The 13615-nt window shown below is 51.6% G+C and overlaps 1 protein-coding gene across 5 annotated transcripts in view; it reads right to left on the bottom strand.

The window, feature by feature from the left end:
* Ctbp2 (C-terminal binding protein 2) overlaps positions 1-13264 on the bottom strand; it is a 135993-nt gene extending 122729 nt beyond the window's left edge. For 2 of the 5 annotated variants that reach the window (XM_057777052.1, XM_057777056.1), the window contains exons 1-2: positions 13189-13264; positions 12671-12884 (exon numbers count right to left, since the gene is read on the bottom strand). The gene's annotated coding sequence lies outside the window, so the exon portion shown is untranslated. Of the gene's footprint in view, positions 1-12225; positions 12303-12670; positions 12936-13188 lie in introns of those variants that run through there. The other 3 variants (XM_057777054.1, XM_057777058.1, XM_057777053.1) reach the window with 2 other exon arrangements.
* Positions 13265-13615: the final 351 nt, after the last annotated feature.

Raw genomic sequence — 13615 nt, 5'->3', positions numbered from 1 at the left:
ATGAGCCCCAACCATTATTTTCGTTGCTACTTCGTAACTGTAATTTTGCTACTGCTATGAATCCTAACGTAAGTATTTCTGGAGAAATGTTTGTCAAAGGGGTCCTGACCCACAGGTTGAGAACCACTGTCCTCCATACAGTACAAGGCCGTGATCGCCACGTGGGCTGCTGGGTCCCGGGGGCCGAGTTCATGCATCACCAGTTTGAAAACCTCCTGGAATGCAAGCTTCAAGCCTGACCCTGCTCTAGATGATATGAGTTAGGGAGTCGCTTTCTAAGCTTCCTTTTGCATTAACAGCTATGAACTCACATTTTAAAGTTCACAGGCCTCTCATACATGAACAGATCCCAGTCAACTGGGGATTACTATATCCCCATGATCCCTGTCCACAGCAAACTCAGCTATGAGAAGTTCCCAGTCATTAAGGTGGGAACAAAAAACAAAAACAGAAGCAGCCTCAAGTGAGTTTGTCAGAGTAATTTGTGTGGTACTCCTGACCACTTTAAGAAGGAAAGGAATGACCGGTGTACTCAAGAAGAGAGAATCTCACTTGTCTGTGTTTGAAGACAGGGTTTGTCATGGTTTAAGTAAAATGCTGCAGGTTCCCCAAGGGGCATCAGTGGGCAGTGGGCCATGAGACCAGGCAGCAGGTCCCCGAAGGCAGCTTGTCAAGGGCAGGGAGCAAGTCCCAGGCAGGGAGCCGCGTGGTGGGTGAGAGACCGGGACGGGTAGGCCCGAGGGTATTTATTTAGTGGGTTATGGACAGGTAAGGGAAAAGGGGAGAAAGGGAGGTGGGGAAGAGCAAAAGGAGGGGGGGGAGAGGGGAAGAGTGGAGAGAAGGGAACAAGGCAGAAACTGCTTCTGGGGGAGGGCAGGAAGATCTGCCAGCCTCATTGGGAGGGAGTGGGCAGGGCTTGTCTCTTAAAGAGACAGGACAGACCATTACAGGGTTTCTCTATGTAACAGCCCTGGCTGTCCTTGAACTTGCTCTGTACAGCAGGCTAGCCTTGGAACTCATAGAGATTTGCCTGCCTCTGCCTCTTGAACGCTGGGATATAAAGGTGTGTGGCCCACGGTTTACATCACATTCTTAATCCTCCATTTAGTTGAGAAATGAAAAGATGCTTCAAGGGTAAGGGATAGGGGTCTTCATCCCCAAATCAAAAACACTGTGAAAGACCAAAGAAAACAAAAGGAACTGTACACACACAGGATGGAAAAACCAGACAGAGGACTAGGAGACTAGGGTGCCCCTTGCACCTCCCCTGTGGTGAAGGAGTTAACATAGGTGCCAGCCTCAGTGGCTTTTCTGCAGGGCAAAGGACTCCTGATGCCTTGAAGCAAGCCAGGGGTTCGTACTTCCTGCACCCCAGACCCACCTGAAACTGTGGCTGTCGGGGAATGGCCACCCACAAAATTACATGCAGTAGCCAGCCAGCAAAGGCTGGGAGAACCACAGAAGTCAGGGGAACATACTCGTGCTCAGCTATCTGCCAGACTCAGCTGTAACCACCTTCCAGGCAAACTGTCTAAAGAGGGGGCTGTTATCCTCTCACGCCCCATCCATCACCTCTACCTGTACAGTTAAAGCCAACACAGGATCCGCACTCCTCCCAACCTGCAACTGACCTCTTCTGTAAAAGCACAATGGAGGTCTGTCTGAAAACTGGGGGGAAGGGGACCTTAAAACAGACAGTAATATAATCATTACCCAAGCTGGAGCAGAGCCAGGGCACCAGGGTAAGAGAGCAATTTGTTAAGAGACACCTTCCAACAGGTCACCCTCAGTCAGGGTCCAACCTAATGTGTTGTGTCCCCAGCCCCAACTCTTTGAGGCTCATACCCCTCCCCAGCATAACTAAAGGGATTTCCCCGGCTCACAGGCCCACACCTGTTCTCCACAGGGTAGAAAGGGCTGCAGAGCAGGAAGGTACTCTTTGAATGAAAGCCTGTTTTTCAGGAAAATCCCCACCATACGGGGACCTTAGGTCCAGAGCTCCTGCCTTGGGTGCCTTTGAGGTGAGTTCATCACCACAGGGGCGGGGCTAGGCTCTGGATTTTTTTTTTTTTAGGACACACCCAACTTCGTGCCATTCCCTTTCAGTTCTGGTAGCCACATTGAAAAGAAGACTAATCCTTTTGTTCTGGAGAATTCACTCAGATTCCTGACTAAGGCCAGCTTTACACAAATCCAAGGCTGTAACCTAGAACTTCCTTGAAAGAAGTTTGCACTGGTTTTACAGGAGTTGAGCAGAAAGACCATCCCATCCTCCAGGAGGGGAGAGGGTAGACCCCTGCCCAGCTTCTTCCAGGTATCTATGTGCAGAAATTGAGCAACAGTGGAGTGTCAGGTTCATGCCAATCAAGCCACCCCCCAAGGGTACTCCCTAGAATGGTAGTGGCTGCTTTGAGGAGACTTGAGACCATCCTAACCCAGCCTACAAAATGGGAATTCAAGTCTTAACTACTGACAGAGGGAGGCCTGTCCTTAAGTACCAGCAGTTAGTTGTCATCCTGGGGGGCATGTTTAGCAGAGTGGGGCAGACACAGGTCCACAGTGAGTCTACAATCCAGAGAGAATTCTATCCACACAGACACAAGCTCCCAGAGACCTCCCAGGCCTGAAGAGTCACTTTCAAATTACAGCAAAGAGTGGCTGAAGAGATGGTTCAATGGTTAAGAGGCTGCTTGCTCTTCCAGAGGACCTAGGTTTAATTCCCAGCACTCACAGGTAATATATAGCTACAAACCTCATCCATTAACTCCAGTTCCAGGGGGTCAGATGCCCTCTTCTGGCCTCTGCATGTATTGTGGGCACAGACTTTCATGCAGGCAAAACACCCATACACATGAAATAAAAATAAGTGTTATTTTTAAAGTACAGAGGAGTGCCGGGCGGTGGTGGCGCACGCCTTTAATCCCAGCACTCGGGAGACAGAGGCAGGCGGATCTCTGTGAGTTCGAGGCCAGCCTGGTCTACAGAGCTAGTTCCAGGATAGGCTCCGTAGCTACAGAGAAACCCTGTCTTGAAAAACAAAAAAAAAAAAAAAAAAAAAAAAAAAAACAACAAAAAAAAATAAAGTACAGAGGAGACTGAGCAGCTGGAACCCTAGATACTCAGCCGACTCGAGCTGCAGAGTGAGTATTACGGCCAGCCTGAGCATCTTAGGGAGAAAAGGGGTGGGTGTGCTTGCCTAGCTGGTGTGAGGCCCTAGGTTAGATCTCCAGCACAAAAGTGCAATGAACCACCAGCAGGTGGTGATGCACACTTACACACTTTGATTCTCCCCCACCCCGCACCCACACAAATACAATGATTTAAAATGTCTTTAAGTGCAATAAACTTTTAAAGGCCTGGAGAGCCTACAGAAAGCACCCCCTGTTTTAGACTGTGCTTCTCTAACGAAAAGATCATCCAAAGAACAAAATGGAAACAGGCCGATCGTCTCAGTTCCATGAGCTCTGGGAAACCTGTGTGGTGGAGGCAGGGTGAGATGGAATTATTTCTGTGAAGTCTGTCTGAATTCTGGAAGAACATAGAACCTGCTCCTCCCCTCTGCTCTGAAGGCAGAGAGCAAAGGGGGGTGGGAGGAGGCTCCACCCAGGGAGAAGGAAGATCCTCCGACCAGGAAGTGTGAACTTTCCATACTTCAGGGTCCCAGCTCTGTGGGCAGATCACAGGCAAGTCACCTCAAAGCACTTCCTCAGCCATCATTTCACCCTGGGAGACTCAAAGGCTGGTGTAGACCAGTCACAGCCAGATACAAGTGAGGATTTAACAGATGTTCACTATCTAATTGTTACTCTACCAAAAGAAACAATGCTGCAAGGAGTTCTGAGGTTATGAAGTCTTCAAAGACAGAAGGCCAAGCATTCAGACTGTTTCACCAGGGATAAGCCCCAATTCAAAAATCCTGCTGCGGGGCTGGAGAGATAGCTCAGAGGTTAAGAGCACTACCTGCTCGTCTAAAGGTCCTGAGTTCAATTCCCAGCAACCACATGGTGGCTCACAACCATCTGTAATGAGATCTGGTGCCCTCTTCTGGCCTGCAGGCATGCATGTAGGTAGAATACTGTATACACAATAAATAAATAAATAAATAAATAAATAAATAAATAAATAAAAAAATCCTGCTGCCTCTTAATGCCCAGGCACCTCCAACCATAAGCCTCGGGGCCCCAGAACTGTCACCATAATGAACACCCCAGATGTTGGGGTAATGGTAGACCTCGGTCCCGGCAGTTAACTTGTGTCAAGCCCTATTTTCCTGTTTGTGGTACAAATAAAACAGCACTGAAAAACACCACAAGCCCATTGTAAGCATAGTGCCCCTGGGGGCGTTCGCCCTCCAGCAGTCTATCAACGAACCTCCCTGTAACCCCACTGGAGGAGCCAGAGACACCACGATCCAAGTCCGGGACATTAAAAGGCCAGGATCACTGTGGGCAGAAGTGGGGTCGGGTCCTGCCACGCACCTGGCTCAGTAGAGCTGAAGGTGGAGGCCCAATTGGGCGTCCTCCCCGCCTCAAAGTCTCTCAAAGTCACTAGGCAGCTCCATCCCCGCCAGGGAGGCCATCTGGTGAGAGGGAAGCCAGCAGGAAGGAAGTGGGGGCTGGGAAACAGAGTCCACGTCCATCACCTAAGGACTTCCCTGCTGTTCGGATTAGCAAGTGAAAGGCGTGGGCAAAGGTAGTTTTCCGGGTGTCAGGCGCCCCATCCCGGGCGCAGAGACAGGCGGGCGGGCCTCCAGGTGCACGCACCCCGGGGACCAGCAGCCACCTGCGTGCGATTCGGGTCCTGGGATCCCAGAAAGCCAAACCGTGAAGAGGCTCCCTCCCTCTTCCCCTGGGTCCCCAGCCAGACCCCGCCCCCTCCCAGGGGCGGGGCCAGGTGTGGCCGAGGCCTTGCTCTCTCAGACCCAGCCCCTCTTCAACGCCTGGAAGGTCGCGCGGGACACCGGAAGTCGTCCCGGTGTCCGGCTGGGCACAAGGCAGAGTCCCGGGTGGCCCGACCCACCTCCCCAACTCTGCGCAGCAGGAACTAAGGGAGAAAGAAAAAACAAAACAACCCCTTCGTGACTTGGAGGAAGCGACTCAGTAGTCCTTTCTCACAAATACACAGAAATTACTGTATCTACCCAGTTCGCAGAAGCCTCGTTAAGACTAATGGCTGTAAACTTTTTAAGATAAAAAAATATTCTTACTTGTAGACACTCATATGCATATATGGATGTCCGATGCACTCCATACCACTTTTCTCAAATGACTTTCATCACCAGTATCTGACCATGGCACCCACACGAGCCACCTGCTCCAGCCTCCCCCAAAAGGCAGGCAAGCTATCCAGCCAGCGGCACAGACTGATAGAACTTTTGGAGAAGGCAGGGAAAACAAAACTTTGAAAATACCTGTCATCCACCACACTCGTCAAGAAAATGAAATGGCATCTTCCTAAGGAATCCTATTAGCCGCGGCCTCCACCTGGGTCTCCGGTGTTTGGAAACTAGTAGCCAAACTCGGACCCCAGTGGTCACTGAAGTTTTGCCATTGCCGGCAGCCCTCCACGGTCCGGTCCCATCTGGTCTGCCAGCTCCAACAACGGCACCCCCTCTCTCGTGGAATTAGCTGGGTTCCTGAGCAATACCAGGCCACGTGATCGCCGAGGGCACTGTTGGGCTGGAAGTGGGGGTTGAGGGTTCAGAATGTTAACTTCTTTCCTTCAACCATCCCTGAGACTTGGTTTTCGGAGCTCTCTCGGCCCTGCTCACCTGGCTTTCAGGTGGGACGCTAGAGTTTCAGGGTGCGAGGGGCATTACTCCCACCTTTCCTCGGGCCCAGCTGGGCCGGAACTAGCAGTGGAGAAGCACGCTTTGTTTGGACTACTGGGCAGACCACACTAAAGTTCTCCATCAGCAACTAGGGTTCACTTAAAGGGAAGGTGCAGAGACCCTCTTTCCAGCGAGTCATTTTCACCTGCTCCTCCTACCCCTCCCAGTACTCTCCTCTGGGCTCTGAGATGAGGCACAGTAAATACACTTCCAGGTTCTATTATGCCCGCTTGCTTCCATAAAGATGTTTCTTTTTTTTAAACTGTCATAATAGGACCAAGAAGTACAACAAAGTACCCCACTAGGTCATAAGCCAGGACTCTTAGTTCCTTCCAGACAAACTTCCTAGGATTCCATGACTCCAATAATAAAGGTTTTGTTTGTCCTGAGCTTGGCGAGATAGCTGGAGGCCAAATTTCAAGCATGAGAGGAGCAGAGAGCCACAATGAGGATGAACTTACAAGGCCTGGCGCTGTATTCCACATCCTCTGAGAGGGAGGGCCTCCCATAATACACAGAGACACGGGCGCTCTCTCTCCTAGCAAAGTCTTTAAACCAGGCAATTTCAGTCTTGAGTCAGGATGTTGTAATGCAAGAAGCACACTTCTGCTGACCAGAATCCAGAAAAATAAATAAATAAAACCAACAGCATAAACCAGGTGTGGATTCAAGTCTAGCCTGTGCTACATGAGCCAAGACCCCAAAATATAGCATAGGGTAAATAAAGTGTATTTCCTTCTGTAATTTACAAGTAAAAATAATTTTTATAAGCAGAATGAATAAAAAGCACCTCCCTCCCTTTACCAGGGCTTCTCCTGGCCACTGACCAAGGCAAAAAACGTAGCCACCAGGTATTCAGGGTTAACATCCCCACCACCACCACCCAGCTTGGGGGATGGGGAAAAAAGTGCTATTATTACTTTAGGACAGAAGTCATAATTCCTATAAAACTAACGTGCCTGCTGTCCCCTTTAGTCAGAAGCCAACCGTTTTACCACAATTTCTATGGCATTTCAGTCCACTCTAGGAGTCATCTGTTCAATCTGAGTTAGGTCACAGCTAAAGCAGGGCATTTCTAAGCACCCACTAGAGACCTAGTTAGGTATGGATGGAAACTGCCAAGGGGCCTCCAAGTTCTGACGGCGCATTGCTAAACACCAAATAGAAGCAGCCCTGGGAATAGACAATTACCCACACGATTACAGTTTGGATGGAGGCTTTTACGAGGTACCAGGGATGCCTGTCACCTGAGCCATCATGGGCCCCACATGGAAGTGGGAGGAGGGAAAGCTTTGAAAATGAAGAACGCAAGTAGACCTTAAGAAAGAATAGGAGCTACCAACGGGCCCTACAGTGACTATCCCTAAAGGTACAGGGAGGAATTAAAAATAAACACAGCTCCTTCCTAGGACTTCAGTAGCCTCAGTGTCTGGCATATATATTGTTCTCCTAATACCAAATCTGAAAGGGGGGGGGGGAGAAAAAGTTTGGATTCTTAACGTTTTTCTTGGAAACGCTATTTGCTTTTGTAATCTTTCCTAAAAAAGAATGTAGATTGCTAAGAAGCCAAAGCATGCATTCCCTAGGAGTCCAGTAGGACCACCTTCTAAGAAAAACTCAGGAAGGGAAGCTGGCCAAATTTCCATGCCTGACCAAGGCAGATGAATGCCAGGCTGGTTCCCATCTCGTTCCCTTCTCCTGCAGAAGGCAAAACTGCCCCTTGGCTCCCATTGTCAGCATTCCACACCAACAATGGCCTGGCTCTCTCGCACTGTACACTCTATATTCATCTGTGAATCCCCCCTCTCCACAATGAGCACAGCCCTTCTTTTCATAGGAGAGGTTCTGAATGCCCAACTGCAACCATAATTTAGGCCTCAGCATTAATAATGACATCTAAGAGCAAACTCCAGACTGGGCCCAAACATTCATTTGTGACCATCATTAGCATCACACTGCTGGCTTTTGGATACTCTTCATTAAACCATGATCAAAAGAGCCACTGAAAACCTTTAAAAATGGCTCTGAAGTTTTGGGCGATTATTAAATATAATTTTCTAAACGAGGAGATAGGGCTTTAAAAAAAAACCTTTCATGACTCTATGACACATATTCCATTAAATCCAGACGGGGATAAAAATTAGCTTCAAAAGATAAGGATGGGGAAAGCCTCAAATTTTCCCTGCTTTCCAAGGGGGCTGTAACTTGAAATTGCAGCCGAAGTAAATAAGGACACGCTCACCTGCACATCCACAAGTTACCCACCCAGCATTCCTGTACCCCAAAAACTTTACAGCACAAACTTCCCAAGCATCCCTGAACTACTAGTCCACACAAAGACTATTAGTAAGATACCCCAAGATGTCACCAAAAGGTGTCACCTCTATTAAAGACAAGGACTTCTTAGCAAAGGGTCAAAGTACACTATTTGTTTTCTTTTTGGGAGGAGCAGGGGTTTCTAGAAGTGGACCTGGCTGACCTTGAACTCAGAGATCCACCGGCCTCTGTCCAGTACTGGGATTAAAGGTGTGCAAGACCACCGCCCAGCTCACTATGCTTTCTAGAAGACTAAAAAAAGTGTGTTATCAGCTGGACATGGAAATTTACCTGAGTTGTTCATACCCAGCACGGTGGGCAGTATCCCTTCCCAACCCTGTGCTGTGTGAATGCTTACATTGCCATGTGGCCTGCATCAGGCACCTGCCACACTTGGCCTGCTGCTTTCAGCTGATAGATTATTACCAGTGGGACCCTGATTGAACTCACATACATGACAGTCCCTCTGTACTGAAGTGACGGTGGTTTTAAAAAAAAAAAAAAAATGACAGCTGGGGCCACCATTCTAGCAATGCTGTGAACACTTTAAATTTCTTTTTCCACTCAGAGCACTGAATACAGGGGTGGGGGAGGGGGTGGGAGATAACTTTGCCTTCGAAAATGACTCAGATGCCAGGGTCACACACACACCCCACAATGCAGCAGGAGCCCTCCCTGAAAGGTGTCCTTTTGGATGTCCTTTAAAAAAATCAATAATAAGAATAGGAAAGGCAGGGTGTGGTGGCACAAGCCTTTAATCCCAGGATGTGGGAGGGAAAAAGCCAGCAGGTCTCTCTGTGAGTTCTAAGCCTGGTAACAGCGTAACACCCAGGGCTATGTAGAGACCTTGTCTCAAAAAAAAAAAAAAAAAAAAAGGTTAACAAAACAAGCCATCCTGGACTCACTTTCCTTACTGCTTTAAAGCTTCCCAGTGACAATATTTTTCTAAATTCAACACGTTGCTGGTTCAGTATACCAACGTTTACCGACTGCTTTCTCAGAACAAGGAAAAACGGTACGTGTAGCTTTTCATGGTTTTTGCTGCTGCCACTCGTTTGCTTGGCTAATTCAATTTTTCTTTAAAGCACTTTCTAGACGTACAGGAGTAGAATTTCTGTTTGGAGTTTTTCAAGTCAAGAGTGAAGTTATTGATTATTCCCTGAAAGGGTAACGGATGGAAAAGTTAATAATTATTCCACTAGCCAGTTTTACTGTTTCATCTTGTGTACAAGGGACAGATTAACAATGCCAGGGAAAGCAAACCACTCAGCGGGGACAGGAACAGGTGTGCCTGAGTCTTAAAAGGCCAAAATATTTCACAAAGTATGTCACCGGTGCTGGGTTTTGTTTTTTTACAGTGGCAGTGGTTTTTTATTTTTTTGGTGTCTAAACTTTTTAACTTTCTTAACTCTAAAGTGACACTCTTGCATTTTTCAATTTCTTCACTTAAATTGATGACTAAATCCCACACAAACTGCAACTCAAGCTTAGCAAGGAAATGCATGTGAGGGACAAAGGCTTTTTTTTTTTTAATCACAGCAAAGAAAAGGTAATTTACCCTGCCCCTCCCCCACAAGAACACCCATTCAAGGGCCAGTTTCAAAGCTCCCAAGTGAAACCGTAAATAACTCACGTGGTAGTAAGCTCCCCTCAGCAGGGCACACCGCACTGCCCTCCACTCCCCCTTATTAACGTGCCATTACAAGGTGTGTGTGGAGGGAGGGTGGATATACACACTCCTTGACCTTAGGTATCTTCCCCCAAATAAGAAACCAAAACACACCTTGTCAGGTTTGGAACTAGCTCCAAACCTGCTATCTTTTAATTCCCTCTAATGGCTGCTTTCCACAGAGACGTACCCTGGTCCCCAACCCCTGGGGCACAGAAAAACCAATCAGTGTCATAAATCCCCCTAGCTTTCAACCCTCTCTCTCTCTTGAACTGGGGCGGGTGGGGGAGGGGCGACCCAACATCAACACTTACACTAAACCCTTCAATGCTCTACAGAAATATGCTGGCTTATTTCCTTTGTTTGGTCATGTTATACTTGATCAAGTGTGAACGATTAAACTGGTTTCATTACAGGCTAGTACATTCACGGCTAACATTCAACTTCAATGGCGACTATAAGCATATTTTGCAAGAGGGAGGACCTCCTTCTTGCTTGAAACCTACCAGCTCATTAACTTTTCTTTGGGGGGCTATAAAAAGGGCACTGGGGGTTTTTCCAGGAGTGTGTCAGAGCCAGACAAAAGGATATTCAACGTTCCAACTTTAAGATACAGTTGCTATTTAGAAAAGTAAAAAGGAAACCTTGTTTTTTCATTAAAGTTGTTGGGGCTGAAAAATGTTGAATTAGAATTTAAAATATTACTTTGTAATTGCTATTAAGAAGTACTCTTTAAAATCAGGTGACTGGAAAAACAAGATCCTTTTAAAATCCCATTACTCAAGATGTAAAAGATGTATTTTGAAAAATGTTTCAAACCAGAACTCTCCGAAGAAGATGGAAACTAGTTCTTTAAGAACCTATCTGAAGGCAAACAGCAGCCCCAGGAGCCGAACGCGAGGTAATTCTAAACTGTCTTTGAACCCAGCACGAGGAGAGAAGGCGGTATCCATCTCCTTCGAAAAGAGGTCCCATAGTTGATGCATCCCGACAAAGTTAAAAAAAAAAAAAAGCAGAACCACTTTTGTAACCCCCCACCCCAATGCAATGTTCCCTCAAAAATCACCCACCTCAGATAAAAACGCTCACATCCCAAAGAATCGCAAATAAAGGTGTTGAGCATTTTAAATTTCCAATGTATCGAGTTCTCTTACCTACCCTTCAAGTCACTCACAACCGAGGGAGGACTCTCTAAGAAGATCCCCCCATTTCTGATTTAAAAAAAAAATGGCAAATATCCAGGAAGATCTGTTTGCCAGAGGTTGGGGAGCCTGGCGTGGCAACGTAGGCCAGCAGTCTCCAAGCACGCAGAGATTTCATAAATTATTTCCCCGCTCCTCTACAAAACCCCAAACGTGGGGGTTCCCTAGAGCCAACTGCTGCTTGGACCGCCTCTGGGAAAAGTAGGGGCTGGGGGCTCGGTAGGGGATACCACAAACACGCGCGCACTCGCACCCTTGGTGTCCGCGACCATCGTCGCCAGCGGAAAGCAAGCCACCGGAGGGAGTGTGCGCGCGCGAGTGTGTGCCCGCGGTGACCGCGCCAAGCTCTCGGGCCCGCGGCCTCCGAGCCCCTGGGCGCAGCATGGGCTGCAGGCGACCGGCCACGCCGCGGGGCCTCCCGCAGGAGCAAGGCCTGGGCGCGCCGGCACTCCCGCGCTGCCTAGCCCCGGTCGCCCGAGGCACTGGGGAGGGCGCGAGGCGGAGAAGAAAGGCTCTTCCCGCGGGTCGGTCCGGCTCCGCGGAGCATAACCAAGAGCAGGAGGCGACCGCGACGGCCCGGCCGTACCCACGCTACGCTGGGTGCCTGGTGCCCAAGGCGCGCCCCAGTCAGCCCCTTCTACTAAAGTTTCTTTTTTGCTTCGCCCCACCCGAAAAGTGCGGCCCGGGCGAGGGCGCCGAGGACAGCCCGCGGAGGGCGAGGAGGAAGTGGTGCCCGCGGGAGCGCGGCCGGGCAGAGGAAATGCCCGCGCCGCCCGCCCCCGCCCTTGCAGCCCGCCCCGGCCCCCCGCCCCGCCGCGACTTTGGCGGGCCGAGCCCCGCGCGCCACTGGCGGCGGCGGCGGCAGATGTGGCCCCGGCTGCCCCAACGAGCCAACAATGCCGGGCCGGCAAAACAAAAGGGATCCGCTTCGCCTCCTTCCCGGCCTCTCACTTACACTCTCGGGGAGCCGCGCGGGATCCCGGGCCGACAGGGGCCGCACCCCCAGGGGCCCAGAGCCACGCGCGCCCCGACTTGTCCCCGCTGACCCCGGTCTCTCCTCTCCCCCACCCCCGCCCGCCTCACAGGCGCAAGGCCTGCCGCACCCCGGTATGCTCGGACTCCTGGTCCCCAGGGATCCGGCCGTATTGTCCCCGCGGCGCGCCGCGCGCTCGTCCAAGATCGCCAGCGGCCCCCGCGCGCGTACCCACCGGGCTCCAGGAGCAAGCCGGGGGCGCCTAGGAAACCGTCGCCAGACGCCGCCGCCGCTGCCCTCCGGACGCCGCTGCGCTCCGGGTTTTTCTTTCCTTTTTTTTTTTCCCAATCCTGATGGGAAGGAAGGTGACCGCCTACTTCGCATTCATCAACTCTCATCACAACAACAAAAATCCTGGCGCAAAGGGCGGGCAGCAGGCGCAATCGGTAGCGAGGGGCGGCGGGCGATACCCCCCCAGGCGGGCGTCCACCCCCGAGCGCAGCGTGCGGACACGGGGCCGGGGGCGCTGACCAAAGATGTCCTCGGATGCTGGCCCGGTGTCCTTCGCCCTCCTCCTCCTCCCGGAGTGGCGCAGTGAGGCGCGGGCACGGCCAGCGGCCGCAGGTGAGGCGGGGGCGGCAGCAGCCCCAGCCCTCTCCGAGGACACCCCCCCCCCTTACCTCGTCCTGGGTCGCCGGCGTCCACGGAGAAGGGCGCCCACCCGGGAGGCGGCGGCGGTAGCGGCGGCTCCCGCCCCTCCCACCCCACCCGGCGGCGGCGGTGGTGGTGGTGGTGGCGCTGGCGATGAGGCCCCCCCTCAGCGCGGCATGGCTCCCAGCTCGGTCTCCCGCTCCTCCGGCCGCCACTGGCTCCTCTGGTCAGCTCCCGAGCCACCTTAAAATGACACACGCACACAGAGACACACACACACAAAAACTTAATCTCTCCAGCTCCGCGCCCCACCCCCTCCCGCCCTCCCCTCCCTTCCTTTCCCTTCCCTTCCCTCCCTTCCTTCCCTTCCCTTCCTCCTCCTCCCGTCGCCGCCGAGCCTCTTCCTACTTCCCCACCCACCCCACCCCCTTCCCCCGCCCACCGGCTCCCAATCACCCCCCCATCCCGGCCGCGCGTCCTCTCGCCAGCCCCGCGGCCAGGCGGGGGCTGCGCTGGGGGTCCCCGGCCCGCGCCGCGCCGCTCTCACCCCCCAGAGGATGCTGGCTGCAACTTGGATCCGGGGAGGGAAGGTCCTAGAAGCCGAGCGCCTCCCGGCTATTTGCTCTTCTTTATTTGTTTTCTCCTCCCGGGAAGGAGGAGGAAAGCGCAGAGAAAAGGAAAGGGAAGGACGGAAGCTGCGCGGGCCGCTGCTCCGGTGCCCTCTGGCTGTGCAGGAGCGAGGCGGGAGGCGAGGTGAGGGTCTCCGCTCGCTCGCTTTTTTTTTTTTTCAAAGGCGGGGTCTCTCTTTGCAAACCAATGACACAACCCCACATGGTCCGGTCTCGCCCCTACAGATACTTCTCACTACAAATCGGCTCTCTCCAGGGATTAGCGGCTACGCGAAAGTGCACACTGGCTCAGCGGGCAGCCAAGGGGGCCGGGCAAGGCAGACACTCCCCGGCCCAACCCCACGC

This window comes from Chionomys nivalis, chromosome 8 (assembly GCF_950005125.1).
Source record: "Chionomys nivalis chromosome 8, mChiNiv1.1, whole genome shotgun sequence".
Taxonomy (NCBI): Eukaryota; Metazoa; Chordata; class Mammalia; order Rodentia; family Cricetidae; genus Chionomys; species Chionomys nivalis.
Note: the sequence above shows the minus strand (reverse complement) of the source record. Positions and strands in the feature narration are given on the sequence as shown.